Source organism: Saccopteryx bilineata, chromosome 2, assembly GCF_036850765.1.
Source record: "Saccopteryx bilineata isolate mSacBil1 chromosome 2, mSacBil1_pri_phased_curated, whole genome shotgun sequence".
Taxonomy (NCBI): domain Eukaryota; kingdom Metazoa; phylum Chordata; class Mammalia; order Chiroptera; family Emballonuridae; genus Saccopteryx; species Saccopteryx bilineata.
In genome coordinates this window covers 134,006,658-134,022,345 of record NC_089491.1, presented here as the reverse complement: position 1 = coordinate 134,022,345, position 15,688 = coordinate 134,006,658, and the positions used below count along the sequence as shown (strand labels likewise).

Sequence of the window (15,688 nt, the reverse complement as noted above, 5' to 3'; positions counted from 1 at the left end):
TTGTCTGTCCTTGGATTTTGTGTAAGTGGAATCATAAAATGTGTATTCTTTTCCATCTATATTCTTTTTCTTTTTTGTGTGTGACAGAGACAGAGAGACAGAGAGAGGGACAGACAGGAAGGGAGAGAGATGAGAAGCATCAATTCTTTGTTGTGACACCTTAGTTGCTCATTGATTGCTTTCTCATATGTGCATTGACCAGGGGCTACAGCAGAGCAAGTGACCCCTTGCTCAAGCTAGTGACCTTGGCCTCAAGCTAGTGAACCTTGCTCAAACCAGATGAGTCCGCACTCAAGCTGACAATCGGGGTTTCGAACCCGGGTCCTCTGCATCCCAGTCCAACGCTCTATCCACTGCGCCACCACCTGGTCAGGCTCTATCTATATTCTTTTTTTTTTTTTTTTTTTTCATTTTTCTGAAGCTGGAAACAGGGAGAGACAGTCAGACAGACTCCCGCATGCGCCCGACCGGGATCCACCCGGCACGCCCACCAGGGGCGATGCTCTGCCCACCAGGGGGCGATGCTCTGCCCATCCTGGGTGTCGTCATATTGCGACCAGAGCCACTCTAGCGCCTGAGGCAGAGGCCACAGAGCCATCCCCAGCGCCCGGGCCATCTTTGCTCCAATGGAGCCTTGGCTGCGAGAGGGGAAGAGAGAGACAGAGAGGAAGGAGCGGCGGAGGGGTGGAGAAGCAAATGGGCGCTTCTCCTGTGTGCCCTGGCCGGGAATCAAACCCGGGTCCTTCGCACGCTAGGCCGACGCTCTACCGCTGAGCCAACCGGCCAGGGCCTCTATCTATATTCTTAAGCTTAGTAAAGTTTTTGAGATCCAGTCATGTTTAGTGTATTCTTTTTTAATACTGAGTAATAATAGTCCGTTTTATGAATTATATCACAAATTGTAGTTTATCCATTTTCCAGCTGATAGATATTTGGGGGTTTCCAGTTTTGAGTTATTATAAATAAGGCTGCTATACACATTCTTTTTCAAATATGTAAACATGTTTTTATTTCTTTGCCTTATTTCTTGATGATAGTAGTACCTTTGGAATCGTGCAGTATTAATTTTTAAGATATTTTAAAATTGATTTTTAGAGAGAGAGGGGAGCAGGAGTGGGAAGCATCAACTCGTAGTTGCTTCTTGTAGTATGTGCCTTAGCCTGGCAAACCAGTGACCTCAGCATTCCAGGTTGACACTTTATCTACTGTGCCACTACAGGTCAGGTACATTAATTACTTCTTATTCATTCAATCTCCCAATATGTATTGAATAGGGATCTGTGGAAGAGTCCTCTGTAGAAGAGTCCTTGGTTTACAACAGAAATTCTTCAAAAGGCTTAAAAGTCCTGTAAAACTCCATGTATCTGTTGCATTCCAAAGCCATGGGGTGGATAAACCTTAAGAGTCTTTTAGGTATTTCTTACTATTTGTGGATGTTTCCAAATAAGTAAATTTTGGGAAGCAAGCAAACCATTTAAATGATTTTTTAACCTTTCATTCAGAAGCTTTCTGTCGTTAAATAAACACAGCCAGAACATCTGTACTTGTCAGAGCAAGTACCTGTCTTATTTATTATTATTATTTGATTGATTGACTTTAAAGAGAAAGAGGAAGGGAAGAGAGAGAATTCATTTGTTGTGCTACTTGGTTGTACACTCATTGGTTGCTTTCCGTATGTACCCTGACAGGGGATCAAACCCGCAACCTTGGTATTTCAGGATGACTCTAACTGACTAAGCTAACCAGCCAGGGCTATCAGCCATATTTAAAAGACTCTTGCATACTTGAAAGTTTAGGCGTTTAGATTTTGGCAGATTCTTTGTGCTTCACGAACCTTCGTCTTCATTGTCAGGAGGTTAAGGATAGCTAACATTGCTCCATAATTACTTCCCCCTTTTTTTTTTTTTAACATTGCTCCATAATTACTTTGTCTTTTTGTTGTTTTTTTTTTACAGAGACAGAGAGAGATTCAGAGAGAGGAATCGATAGGGACAGACAGACAGGAACGGAGAGAGATGAAAAGCATCAATCATCAGTTTTTTGTTGCGACACCTTAGTTGTTCATTGATTGCTTTCTCATGTGTGCCTTGACCGAGTAACCCCTTGCTCAAGCTAGTGACCTTGGGCTCAAATTGGTGAGCCTTGCTCAAACCAGATGAGCCCATGCTCAAGCTGGCGACCTCAGGGTCTCAAAGCTGGGTCCTCTGCATCCCAGTACGACACTCTATCCACTGCGCCACCGCCTGGTCAGGCTACTTTGTCTTTGATGAGTCTTAAAACATTTTCATTCTTCAGTAGTATTATTCACTTAAATTATTAAAAATTATATAGACATTCCAAAGTTGGTTTTGCACTGTTACATACCACTGATCATATATTGTTTTTTACTTGCGTTGTCTGTTACAAAGTAAGCTAGGCTTTGTAGGTTTCTGGTTGCTGCAAGCTGTTGGAAACAAACCAGTTTGGTGATGTGTTCTAACTGTACATATAGCGCTGATGACTGGTATGGCATATCAGAGATCCTCTCCCTTCACCACTCATATCAGTACTTTGGGGTCCTCTACTTCAATTCTATGTGATCATTAATTCAGTGTTGCAGGATCTCCTCCTCAGTTTGGCATTGTAGCCATTTGGCTACTATGTTACATTGGTTGATAAATTCACCCCAATTTAGAATTCTTGAGATGGTCAAGTTGGTAACTGGCCTCTAAAAACATTTTAATTATATGTCTTTTCTCCAGGTTGGATTGACTCTGAGTGTGTTCTTAAGGTCTTTCCTGCACAATAGAGAAAGAAAGGAGCTGGGATACGTTAATGTTTGCCATTTACTGCAAAGAAATAGATCTTTGCTATTGCTATTTAATTCTACATGGGATAATTAAGTTCTTTGGGTTCTGACAGCATTGCCAGGATATGCTTTGAAACTTGCTTGGCAGATATGATGGATCTGCTCAGGTTCTTGAACCCCCTTTCCTTCATTTTTTTTTTTTTGTGTACACATTTAGTTTTGGTTTTTTTGTTTGTTTGTTTGTTTTTACAGGGACAGAGAGAGAGAGAGAGGGATAGATAGGAACAGACAGACAGGAACAAGAGAGATGAGAAGCATCAATCATCAGTTTTTCGTTGTGACACCTTAGTTGCTCATTGATTGCTTTCTCATATGTGCCTTGACCATGGGGCTACAGCAGACCGAGTAACCCCTCGCTTGAGCCAGCGACTTTGGGTCTAAGCTGGTGAGCTTTTTGTTCTGGCAAGATAAGCCCGCGCTTAAGCTGGCGACCCTGGGGTCTCGAACCTGGGTCCTCTGCATCCCAGTCCGAAGCTCTATCCACTGCGCCACTGCCTGGTCAGGCCACATTTAGTTTTATTGAAACAAAGCAACTTGTACACTTTGAACATTTAAAACTGAACCTCATCTTTCCTTTCCAGTGAAACAAAAAGAAAATTTAAAAATAAACAGGAACAAAATTACAATAGAGCAATGTCAATTCTGAATAAGATCCTACAGGTTCTGCTGATTCTCCCATCAAGTGGCAGGGCTCAAGTCATCATTAGGAGAGAATTTTATTTTAAAAGTGTCATCTTAAACTGCAAGGATGTCTGTTAAACATCACAATTAAACATGCCAAAGGAGAAGCCATGTTGTCAAAATGCCCACTTAGTGAAATAAAAGACAGGATAAACAAATGGGACTATATCAAACTAAAAAGCTTTTGCACAGCTAAAGACAACAAGAACAGAATAAAAAGACAAACTACACAATGGGAGAACATATTTGACAATACGTCTGATAAGGGGTTAATAACCAAAATTTATAAGGAACTTGTAAATCTCGCCCTGGCCGGTTGGCTCAGCGGTAGAGCGTTGGCCTGGCGTGTGGGGGACCCGGGTTCGATTCCCGGCCAGGGCACATAGGAGAAGCACCCATTTGCTTCTCCACCCCCACCCCTCCTTCCTCTCTGTCTCTCTCTTCCCCTCCCACAGCCAAGGCTCCATTGGAGCAGAGATGGCCCAGGCGCTGGGGATGGCTCCTTGGCCTCTGCCCCAGGCGCTAGAGTGGCTCTGGTCGAGGCAGAGCGATGCCCTGGAGGGGAGAGCATCGCCCCCTGGTGGGCAGAGCGTTGCCCCTGGTGAGCGTGCCAGGTAGATCCCGGTCGGGCGCATGTGGGAGTCTGTCTGGCTGTCTCTCCCCGTTTCCAGCTTCAGAAAAAAAAAAGAAAAAAAAAACAAAAAACTTGTAAATCTCAACACCAGGAAGACAAACAATCCAATCCAAAAATGGGCAAAAGAGATGAATAGACACTTCTCCAAAGAGGACATACAGATGGCCAATAGGCATATGAAAAAATGCTCAACATCACTAATCATTAGAGAAATGCAAATTAAAACCACAATGAGATATCACCTCACACCAGTCAGAATGGCACTCATCAACAAAACAACACAGAATAAGTGCTGGCGAGGATGTGGAGAAAAGGGAACCCTCCTGCACTGCTGGTGGGAATGCAGACTGGTGCAGCCACTGTGGAAAACTATGGAGATTCCTCAAAAAACTGAAAATCGAACTGCTTTTTGACCCAGCTATCCCACTTTTAGGAATATACCCCAAGAACACCATAGAACGGCTCCAAAAGGAGAAATGCACCCCCATGTTTATGGCAGCATTGTTCACAATAGCGAAGATCTGGAAACAGCCCAAGTGTCCGTCAGAGGACGAGTGGATTAAAAAGCTTTGGTACATATATACTATGGAATACTACTCAGCCATAAGAAATGATGACATCGGATCATTTACAATAACATGGATGGACCTTGATAACCTTATACGGAGTGAAATAAGTAAATCAGAAAAAAAACTAAGAACTATATGAATCCATACATAGAAGGGACATAAAAATGAGACTCAGAGACATGAACAAGAATGTGATGGCAACAGGGGTGGGGGGTGGGGGGAGGGGGGATGGGGTGAAGAAGGAGAGAGGGGTTGGGGGAGGGGAGAGGCACAAAGAAAACCAGATAGAAGGTGACAGAAGACAATTTAGCTTTGGGGGAGGGGTATACAGCACAATCATATGTCAAAATAATCTAGAGATGTTTTCTCTCAACATATGTACCCTGATTTATCAATGTCACTGCATTAAATTTATTTATTTATTTATTTATTATTTTTTTTTTTTTTCATTTTTCTGAAGCTGGAAACAGGGAGAGACAGCCAGACAGACTCCCGCATGCGCCCGACCGGGATCCACCCAGCACGCCCACCATGGGGCGACACTCTGCCCACCAGGGGGCGATGCTCTGCCCATCCTGGGCGTCGCCATGTTGCGACCAGAGCCACTCTAGCGCCTGAGGCAGAGGCCACAGAGCCATCCCCGGCGCCCGGGCCATCTTTGCTCCAATGGAGCCTTGGCTGCGGGAGGGGAAGAGAGAGACAGAGAGGAAAGCGTGGCGGAGGGGTGGAGAAGCAAATGGGCGCTTCTCCTGTGTGCCCTGGCCGGGAATCGAACCCGGGTCCTCCGCACGCTAGGCCGACGCTCTACCGCTGAGCCAACCGGCCAGGGCAAATTTAATAAATAAATTTTAAAAAGCCCACTTAACCCACCCAAACATCTCAAACCCACCCTTTGCTGACCTTCCATACCCCCCCATTTTTTGTTTTTTTTCTTTTTTTAAACAAGAGAAAGTAGACAGATACATGTTGGTTAAAGCTAACTGTCCATATTCATATAGAGACACAGTGTAATCTCTGAGCCCAATATACAGAGAAAGGAGGAAAAAACCTAGAATTCTATGCACTACTACACACGGGCCTAGCACCCTCCAGCTTCCAGCAGAGCTAAGGGAGCGGAAGGTTTTTCTTTTTTCCCACAGAGCATGGTGGTGTTGATTGTATGAAGTTTTTGTTGAGACAGGAAGGGATAAAAATGAATTTGGAACAGAAAGTGGCAGAGCTTCTTTTCTCACTGTATTCCGCTTAAGGTACATCCTCCCCCCCCCCCAATAAGGTGAGAACCATGGTGTAAAGGAGAGAAAAGAGACCTCAAAAACAGGGCGACTGAGCACAAGACGGGAAAAAAAATGACTGCAACTTGCTCCCAGGGACTGGAGAAAATTAAAAAGGGGGGTTGGAATCCATCAGTGTTCCATTAGTCATCTTCTCCTTCATCTTCCTCTCCTTCCTCCCCCTCATCATCTTCATCTTCTTCACCTTCATCCTCATCCCCTTCTTCATCAATATCTTCCAACCCTTCTTCTTCTTCATCATCATCATCTTCTTCTCCTTCCCCTTCTTCATCATCCATGTCATGAACCAAGCAGTACTGTAATGGATTTGGCCAAATATCATCTTTGATGACTTCTCCTAATTCATCGGCACCTGCATCAGAATGGTCAGTAAACCAGGTAAAGAAGCTCTCTGGTTCCTCATGCTGTCTCTTTCTGCTGGCTTTATTCTGCGTTTGACTTGAACGTTTCGTCAAATCCTTTCCAGATTTCCATTTGATTTCAGTGGACTTGGAAGATGGATCACCACTCTCATTCAGATGAAATTCTTTGGAGAGAACTTTATTTTCGAAGTAAGGATTTTCATCAAAATAAAAATCTATTCTGTAACATGATTTAATATCTTCAAATTCTGTCACTTCAACTCTTGTCAAATAATGCAGCGCCTCTTTATCCTCTTCCCCAAGCAGACACTTGTGGATGGTTGACAAATGTTGTTACCCCAAAATTTGGGATTTTGGCGATCAATTCCGATCTCTTCTGAAAAAATGGTTGGTGGAGTTTGTTATATTTCTGTTCTACTTTCAAAATCTCCTCACTGGCTTGCTCATTAAGTCTGTCTATTTCATTTTGTACTTCATCAATATGTTCAATTGCTTCTTGCTCTTCTTTTTCTCCCTTTGGCAAGTCCTGAGACTGACTTCTCTGGCTTGGGGGCAGGAGGCAGTCTCCGTTTCTTCGTCTGAGATGGGAGTGAAGGCTGGCGTTTGGGAGCCATGCTGTGAGGAAAGTCCGAGAATCTGACCGAAGGGAAGTTGCAAGGCTGGAAGAAGCTCTAGGAACTGACCCTTCCTTCATTTTTATCAATCAAAAATTCTTATTGAGTCTTTTTTCTTCTTCTTTTTCCAAGGGAGAGGAAAGGAGATAGACAGACTTCTGCATGTGCCTTGACCAGGACCCACCTGGCAACCCATCTGGAGCTGATGTTCTGCCCATCTGGGGCCATGCTCATAACCGAGCTATTTTTAGTGCCTGAGGAAGAGGCTCCACAAAGAGCCATCCTCAGTGCTCGGGGCTGATGCACTCAAACCAATCCAGCCATGGCTGTGGGAGGAAAAGAGAGAGAGGAGGGAGGGGAAGGGGTAGAGAAGCAGACGGTCGCTTATCCTGTGTGCCCTGACCAGGAATAGAACCCAGGACATCCACATGCCAGGCCAATGCTCTACCACTAAGCCAAACAGCCAGGGCCTCTTATTGAGTCTTTACAATATGCTAGGCACTATGCACAAGATAACATGTCGGGTGTAAGTAATGAGATTGAAAAGGTAAGCAGTGCAAGATCATACTTCATGCTAATAGCGATAGAGAGCCTTTGAATGGTTTTAAGCAGGAGGGTGGCATAACCAGTTTCATTTTAGAAAAATTACTGTGGTTGCAGTGTGGAGAATAGAGAAATATTGAAGTCATAGAGACCAAACAATGTTTTTATGGTAACTGAGGGAAAAAAATGAGAAATGTGCTCTGGACTAGGAAAGTGATAGTGGTGATGAACAAGAGATGACTTGAAGAAATAAATAGCTTCTTTACCATGTGAGGACACAGCAAGAAGATGCTGGCTATGAACAAGGAAGAGGACTCTCACTAGAACATGGCCATGCTAGTGTCTTGATCTTGGCCTTCTCTGACTCTAGAATTGTGAGAAATATTTACAAGTCACCCAGTACATAGTATTCTATTATAGCAGGCTGAATGGTACCAAGAAGTGGAGTGCTGCTTTAACAAATATCTAAACATGTGGGAGCAGCTCTGGAACTAGATAATGGGTAAAAGCTGGAATCATTTTGAATTTCATGCTAGAAAAAGTCTATATTGCGATGAATAGACCATTAAGGATGGTTCTGGTGAGAGCTCAGAAGGAAAATAGGAGCGCTTTAGAGAGAACCTTAATCTTAGGGAATACCCAAGTCATTCTGAACAGAATATTGATAAAAAATATTTGGACCATAAATGCGAATTATGATGAGGCTCAGATGAAAATGAGGAGCATAGGCCCTGGCCGGTTGGCTCAGCGGTAGAGCGTCGGCCTAGCGTGCGGAGGACCCGGGTTCGATTCCCGGCCAGGGCACACAGGAGAAGCGCCCATTTGCTTCTCCACCCCTCCGCAGCGCTTTCCTCTCTGTCTCTCTCTTCCCCTCCCGCAGCCAAGGCTCCATTGGAGCAAAGATGGCCCGGGCGCTGGGGATGGCTCTGTGGCCTCTGCCCCAGGCGCTAGAGTGGCTCTGGTCGCAACATGGCGACGCCCAGGATGGGCAGAGCATCGCCCCCTGGTGGGCAGAGCGTCGCCCCTGGTGGGCGTGCCGGGTGGATCCCGGTCGGGCGCATGCGAGAGTCTGTCTGACTGTCTCTCCCTGTTTCCAGCTTCAGAAAAATGAAAAAAAAAAAAAAAAAAAAAAAAAAAAAATGAGGAGCATATTGGCAACTGGGAAAAAGACCCAGGGTTCCTGCTATAGAAGAAACCCAGTGAGAGACTGGAGGCAATTCATCATGATGGGAAGAAGCTAATTCCTGCTGGAATTAAACATTGTAAAAAATTCTTGGGCCCTGGCTGGTTGGCTCAGCGTTAGTGTCAGCCCAGTGTGTGGAAGTCCTAGGTTCAATTCCCTGTCAGGGCACACAGAAGTGACCATCTGCTTCTCCACCCCTGCCCCTCCCCCTTTTCTCTCTGGCGCCCTCTCTCTCTCCTCTCCTCCAGCAGCCATGGCTCGAATGGTTCAGTTCAAGCAATTTGGCCCCAGGAGCTGAGGATGGCTCCATGACCTCACCTCAGGTGCTGAAATAGCTCAGTTGCCAAGCAATGGAGCGGTGGCCCCAGATGGGCAGAGCATCCCCCTGTAAGGACCTTGCCAGGTGGATCCTGGTCAGGGTGCATGTGGGAGTCTATCTCTCTGCCTCCCTGCCTCCCACCTCTCACTTAATAAAAAAAAAATTTCTGAACACAGCTATTTCTCAAAAACTTGACACTTATTGTTTGAATTCTTTCATTGATTTTTAGATTTGAATCACCTTCTAAAGTTAGTGACTTTTGTAAATTAAAATTGGCTAAAACATAATTTCATTCTATCCCTACTTAAAATACACTTACTCTTTATTTTTAATTATTTATTTATTTATGTATTTAAGTGAGAGGAGTAAGAGATTCCTACATGCGTCCTGACCAGGATCTACCCAGCAACCTCCATCTGGGGCCTGTGCTGAAATCAACTAAGCTATTTTTAGCACCTGAGGCTGATATGCTGGGACTAACTCAGCTATCCTTAGCACCCTGGGTCAATGCTGGAACCAAGCAGCCACTGGCTACAAGAGGGGAAGAGAAAAGGGGATAGAGAGGAGGAGAGAAGCAGATGATCGCTTCTCTTATGTGCCCTGACCAGGAATTGAATCTGGGACATCCATATGCAGGGCTGATGCTCTATATACTGATCCAACCTGCCAAGGCTCCATTTTTTAAAAAACTTTTAGAGAGAGAGAAAATACCAATTTGTTTTTGCACTTATTTATGCATTTCTTGCTTGATTCTTATATATGCCCTGACCGGTGATTGAACCCACAACCTTGGAATGTCAGGACAGTGCTCTAACCAACAGAATTACTGGGCTAGGCTTACTCCTTAAGTTTGTGATGCCCTGTTCGCAGTGCATCATTTTAACTTTTCTGACTTTCCGTGACTTCTCCAGAATATTGTTCACAGTTTTTACTGTTGATTTGACATCTCTTCCTCTTTTAAAGCATAATCAGGCCCTGGCTGGTTGTCTCAGTGGTAGTGTCGGCCCAGCATGTGGATGTCCCGGGTTCTATTCCCGGTTAAGGCACACAGGAGAAGCATCCATCTGCTTCTCCACTCCACCCTGTCTCTTCTACTGCAGCCATGGCTCGATTGAAGTGAGTTGACCCCGGACCCTGAGGATGGCTCCACAACCTCACCTCAGGTGCTGAAATAGCTCATTTGCCAAGCAACGGAGCAGTGGCCCCAGATGGACAGAGCATCACCCCTTAGTGGGCTTGCCAGGTGGAATCCAGTCAGGGCGCATGCGGGAGTCTGTCTCTTGGCCTCCCGTTCTCTCACTGAACAAAAAAATATATATGTTAAAAAAAAATAAAGCATAATCTATAGTAATTGCTAAAATAAAAAAGAAAGAAAGAAAAATAAATAAATAGTAGTAGAGTTAGTAGGTCTTGGGATTGGAAGTGAAAACAGAGGTAAGCCAACACTGGGTAACTTTCAGATGGTAGGGCCACTCACTGAAATAAAAACCTGAAGGTTACATCGAAGAATAAGATTATAATAAATAGTAAACTCCAAAAAAAAAAAAAAAAAAAGAGGAAGAACAGGTTTGGGAGATGATATGCTCACTTTCAAACATGCTGACATTGAAATGCCTGGGGACACCCAAATGGAAATGCTTACCCAAGAGATCAGAGCTGTACCTCAGGAAGTGGTTACAGATGTGTTGCATATTGATCTTCTCAACCCTGAAGGCCACACAAGCTCCCCCTTACAGAGAGCAATCTCAGTTATGCTGGGTTGCTATGAAAACCTCATCATTTTCTATCTGTGCATGATGTGGAAAGGGTTGGGAAACACTGATGTATAATGCTGTTGGGTAAATAATTCTGATGCTCAGGAGAAAGATCTGGACTATAGATAAGAGATTTGTGAGTCATCAGAATATTGGTGGTAACTAAACCCATGGAGTGGAGATCATGCAAGGAGAGAAGAGGGATTGGAATAGAACTCCAAGGTACAGCAGTATTAGGGAGGGATCCCAAGAAGTTTCCAAAAAAAAGAAACAACCCTGAAACAAATAGTTCCCTGATATTGCTGATGTCAAGCAGGATTAGAACTGAGATATACCCGCTGACTTTAGTCACACGTCACTGGTTACTAGCAAAACCAGATTTTGAAGGGTTGAGAAAGATATATAATGTAAGGAATGGACACAAGAAATGTTTAAAACTTTCAATAATTTTGGCTATGCTGGGAGGTAAATGTTAGATAAGTGGGTGGGGTAATGAGGGATGAGAATTATTTTAGAAAGACACTGCTTAATTTTAAAAATTATTTAAAAACATTGTGTGCATATGGTTAAAAAATCAAATAATATAGAAGCAATTATTTGCTTCATTTCTCACTCCCAACAATGAGTCATTTTAATCTTTTGGCTGTTTCAATATAACTAAATATGCTTATCTGCTATTCTTTGATTTTTTTTTGCTTTTGGATTTACTTATATATATGTTATTTTAAAACAGGGGTCCCTAAATTATAGCCCGCGGGCCGCATGCGGCCCCCTGAGGCCATTTATCTAGCTCCCCCCTCCCCACACTTCTGGAAGGGGCACCTCTTTCATTGGTGGTCAGTGAGAGGAGCATAGTTCCCATTGAAATACTGGTCAGTAGGTTGATTTAAATTTACTTGTTCTTTATTTTAAATATTGTATTTGTTCCTGTTTTTTTTTTTTTTTACTTCTTTTTTTTTTTTTACAGAGACAGAGAGTCAGAGAGAGGGATAGACAGGGACAGACAGACAGGAACAGAGAGAGATGAGAAGCATCAATCATTAGTTTTTCATTGCGTGTTGCAACACCTTAGTTGTTTATTGATTGCTTTCTCATATGTGCCTTGACCACGGGCCTTCAGCAGACTGAGTAACCCCTTGCTGGAGCCAGCAACCTTGAGTTCAAGCTGGTGGGCTTTTGCTCAAACCAGATGAGCCCGTGCTTCAAGCTGGCGACCTCGGGGTCTCGAACCTGGGTCCTTTGCATCCCAGTCCGATGGTCTATCCACTGCGCCACCACCTGGTCAGGCTGTTTTTTTTTTTTTACTTTAAAATAAGATATGTGCAGTGTGCATAGGGATTTGTTCAGGTTTTTTTTTATAGTCCGGCCCTCCAATGGTCTGAGGGACAGTGAACTGGCCCCCTGTGTAAAAAGTTTGGGGACTCCTGTTTTAAAATGTAAAAAAATGATATCTTACCATTCACACTGTTCTGCACCTTACTTCTTGCTTATAAAATATCTTGGAGACCTTTCTATATTAGCATATGTAGATCTACTTTGTTCTTTTAAACAATTGCAGCCTGACCAGTGGTGGCGCAGTGGATAGAGCATCCGCCTGGGATACTGAGGTCCCAAGTTTGAAACTCTGAGGTTGCCAGCCTGAATGTGGGCTCATCAGCTTGAATACAGGGTGGCCAGCTTGAGCAAGGGATCATCAACATGCTCCCGAAGTGGCTGGCTTGAAGCCTAAGGTTGCTGGCTTGAGCAAGGAGTCACTTGGCTGGAGCCCCCAGCCAAGGAATATATGAGAAGCAATCAATGAACAACTAAAGTGACACAACTAGGAGTTGATGCTTCTCATCTCTCTCCCTTCCTGTCTATTCTCTTTCTTTCTCTCTCTCTCTCTCTCTCTCTCACTTAAAAAAAAGTTTCAAACAACTGTGTAGTAATCCATGTATGGTTACACCATTTTTTCTTTCTTACAGATAGGCATTTAGGTTGTTTCTAGCTTTTCACCTGTATCCACTAACTGTAATGGATAGCATTGTATATATATCCTTGCATACTTATGTGAGTATATCCATAGGATAAATTCCTAGCAATGGGATTTCTGGGTATATGCAGTATACATTTTGATACATATTGACAAATTACCTTCCAAAATGGTCACGCTAATTTACATTCCCTTTAACAGGATACAAGAATACCTCTTTTCCCACATTCTTTCCATGACTTTATTAGATTTTTTTTTTTCATTGCCTTATGCAGTCAACTTTATTGATCTTTTCTGTTATGGCTTTTGGGTTATTTATTATGCTTAGAAAGTACTCCAATTTTTTAAACTACCATTTCTCTCTAGTATGTTTATGGTTCTCTTTTTATATTTAAGTATTCCATCCAGGATCTACTTAAATGGCAAAGACCACTGGTATTTCCTATGTCTTCCTAGAATGATATTTTTATGCTAGACGACTCAGTCTTGTCTGTTCTCAAAGTACAAAACCACCATCCATCCCTGTGTATCTTTGCCAAGAGGGTCCTTTCTCCAGGCTCACAGTACATGCTGCTTTCTCTCCTGTTCATCACTGCATAAGCTGTCTTCCTTTTAGGGGCAGCTCGAATCCCACATCCTCTAGAACAGGGGTCGGGAACCTATGGCTCTTTTGATGGCTGCATCTGGCTCACAGACAAATCTTTAAGAAAAAAAAATGTTAAAAATATAAAACATTCTCATGTAGTAACAATCCATTCATTTCCTACCATTCATGTTCATGGTTGTGGGTGACTGGAGCCAATCACAGCTGTCCCCCGGGACAACACCAAATTTTTATTGGATAATGCATAATGTACACGGGTCATTGTATGACTCACAGAATTACATTTTAAAATAAGTGGCTTTCATGGCTCTCTCAGCCAAAAAGATTCTCGACCCCTGCTCTAGAAAGTCTGCCATACCTATTGTAGCCCACAGAAAAGTTTCCTTTTCTGAAGCTCACATGATCACATGCTATCTTGGATGAGCCTCTCCTTTCTCAACTTTAATATATTTGCTGAATAAATCAAATCTAATCTTTGGAAGTCCAGGGTTGTTTAATCTACTTTCCCCTACCCCCTCAGTAGCTAAAAAGCATGTTGGATATATGGGAGGAATCTGATAAAATACTTCCTGATTTGATATAAAAGTGTATGTATTAGCCCCATGTGGCTAATGTGCAGCTGAAATGTGGCTGGTCCAACTGAGATGAGCTATAAGTGTAAAATACACACCAACTTTCAAAGAGGGTATAAAAAATAATGTAACATCTCATGAATAATTTTTATATTGAATGCACATTGAAATGATTTTTGGATACAGTGGATTATTTATATATATATATATATATATATTTTTTTACAGAGACAGAGAGAGAGTCAGAGAGAGGGATAGACAGGGACAGACAGACAGGAACGGAGAGATGAGAAGCATCAATCATCAGTTTTTTGTTGCGACACCTTAGTTGTTCATTGATTGCTTTCTCATATGTGCCTAGACCGGGGGCCTTCAGCATACTGAGTAACCCCTTGCTTGAGCCAGCGACCTTGGGTCCAAGCTGGTGAGCTTTTACTCAAACCAGATGAGCCTGCGCTCACGCTGGCGACCTTGGGGTCTCGAACCTGGGTCCTCGGCATCCCAGTCTGACACTCCATTCACTGCACCACCGCCTGGTCAGGTCTATATATATATTTTAAATGTTAAAGTAGGCTCTGGCTGGGTAGCTTAGTTGGTTAGAGTGTCATCCTGATAAGCCAAGGTTTGGGGTTTGATTCAGGTCACACACAAGAATCAACCAATATATGTATAAATAAGTGGAACAACAAATTGATGTTTCTCTCTCTCCCTTCCTCTCTAAAATCAATCAATCAATCAAATAAAATAATAAAAATATTAAAGTATATCCAAGATCATTCTCTTTCTTTTTTAAAAAAGATTTTATTTACTCATTTTAGAGGAGAGAGAAGGGGGAGAGGAGCAGGGAGCATCAACTCTCATATGTGCCTGGACCACGGAACCCAGGGTTTCAAACCGGTGACCTCAGTGTTTCGGTTGACACTTTATCTATTGCGCCACCACAGGTCAGGCCAGGATCATTCTTTACTCTGGTCACTCAAGAGGTTCTGTCATACTTGATAGTGGCTTCTAAATTAGGCTGCTTTGAGGATAAATAAGATGATCTTTTCTTAGAGCCAAAGATACTCTGTCTCCAAGGGCTGTCGTAGGTCATTTTGCAATTATTACCTTTTTGGTATTAGAGCCTCATCTTTATGAGCACAATTTACACATTTTCTTTGAAACTAACTGCTGTGATCTTGGAATGCAACAGTTCCTCCCAAACAGCTCAGGTAACTGCTCAGCCAATAGAAGTATTAGTAGGAAACAGTTTGTCAGACTTAGGTGCTGAAGCCTCTCACAAAGCTTTCAATGATTGAAAATTCCTTAGTTGACCATGTTGACGGAGCCCTTGCCTACCCCTTTGCCACTGGGGTCATTTTCTGCCATCAAGGAGTTATTTGGGACAGGTGCCACTTGGCTTGTAGCCTAATCTCATTGTAGTCAGAGCTCCTATATTAGTTTCCTATCCCTGCTGTAACAAATCATCACAAACTTAGTGGTTTAAAACCACAATCTGTTATGGAGGTCAGAGGTCTAAAATCATGGTGTGGCAGGCTGCATTTCTTTAGGGGAGAACCCATTGCCCTGCCTTTTTTAACTTCTAAAAGCCACCTGCGTTTCTTGGCTTGTAGTCCTCCCTTACATCACTCCAACCTCTTGCTTCTATCATTACATCTGTGGTCAACTCTCTCTTTGCCTTCCTTTTATAAGGATACTTGTGGTTACATTTCGAGTCTATCCTGATAATCTAGGTTAATCT

At 43.1% G+C, this 15,688-nt stretch overlaps 2 protein-coding genes and 1 pseudogene across 3 annotated transcripts in view; all 3 read right to left on the bottom strand.

Moving 5' to 3' along the window:
- The window catches only part of BCDIN3D (BCDIN3 domain containing RNA methyltransferase), a 119,922-nt gene that overhangs the window by 89,558 nt on the left and 14,676 nt on the right, over nucleotides 1-15,688 (bottom strand). The window lies entirely within an intron of this gene.
- Nucleotides 1-15,688, bottom strand: part of NCKAP5L (NCK associated protein 5 like) — a 73,814-nt gene that overhangs the window by 43,566 nt on the left and 14,560 nt on the right. The gene's annotated exons all lie outside the window — the stretch shown is intronic.
- Nucleotides 5,756-7,000, bottom strand: LOC136322963 (protein SET-like; annotated as a pseudogene).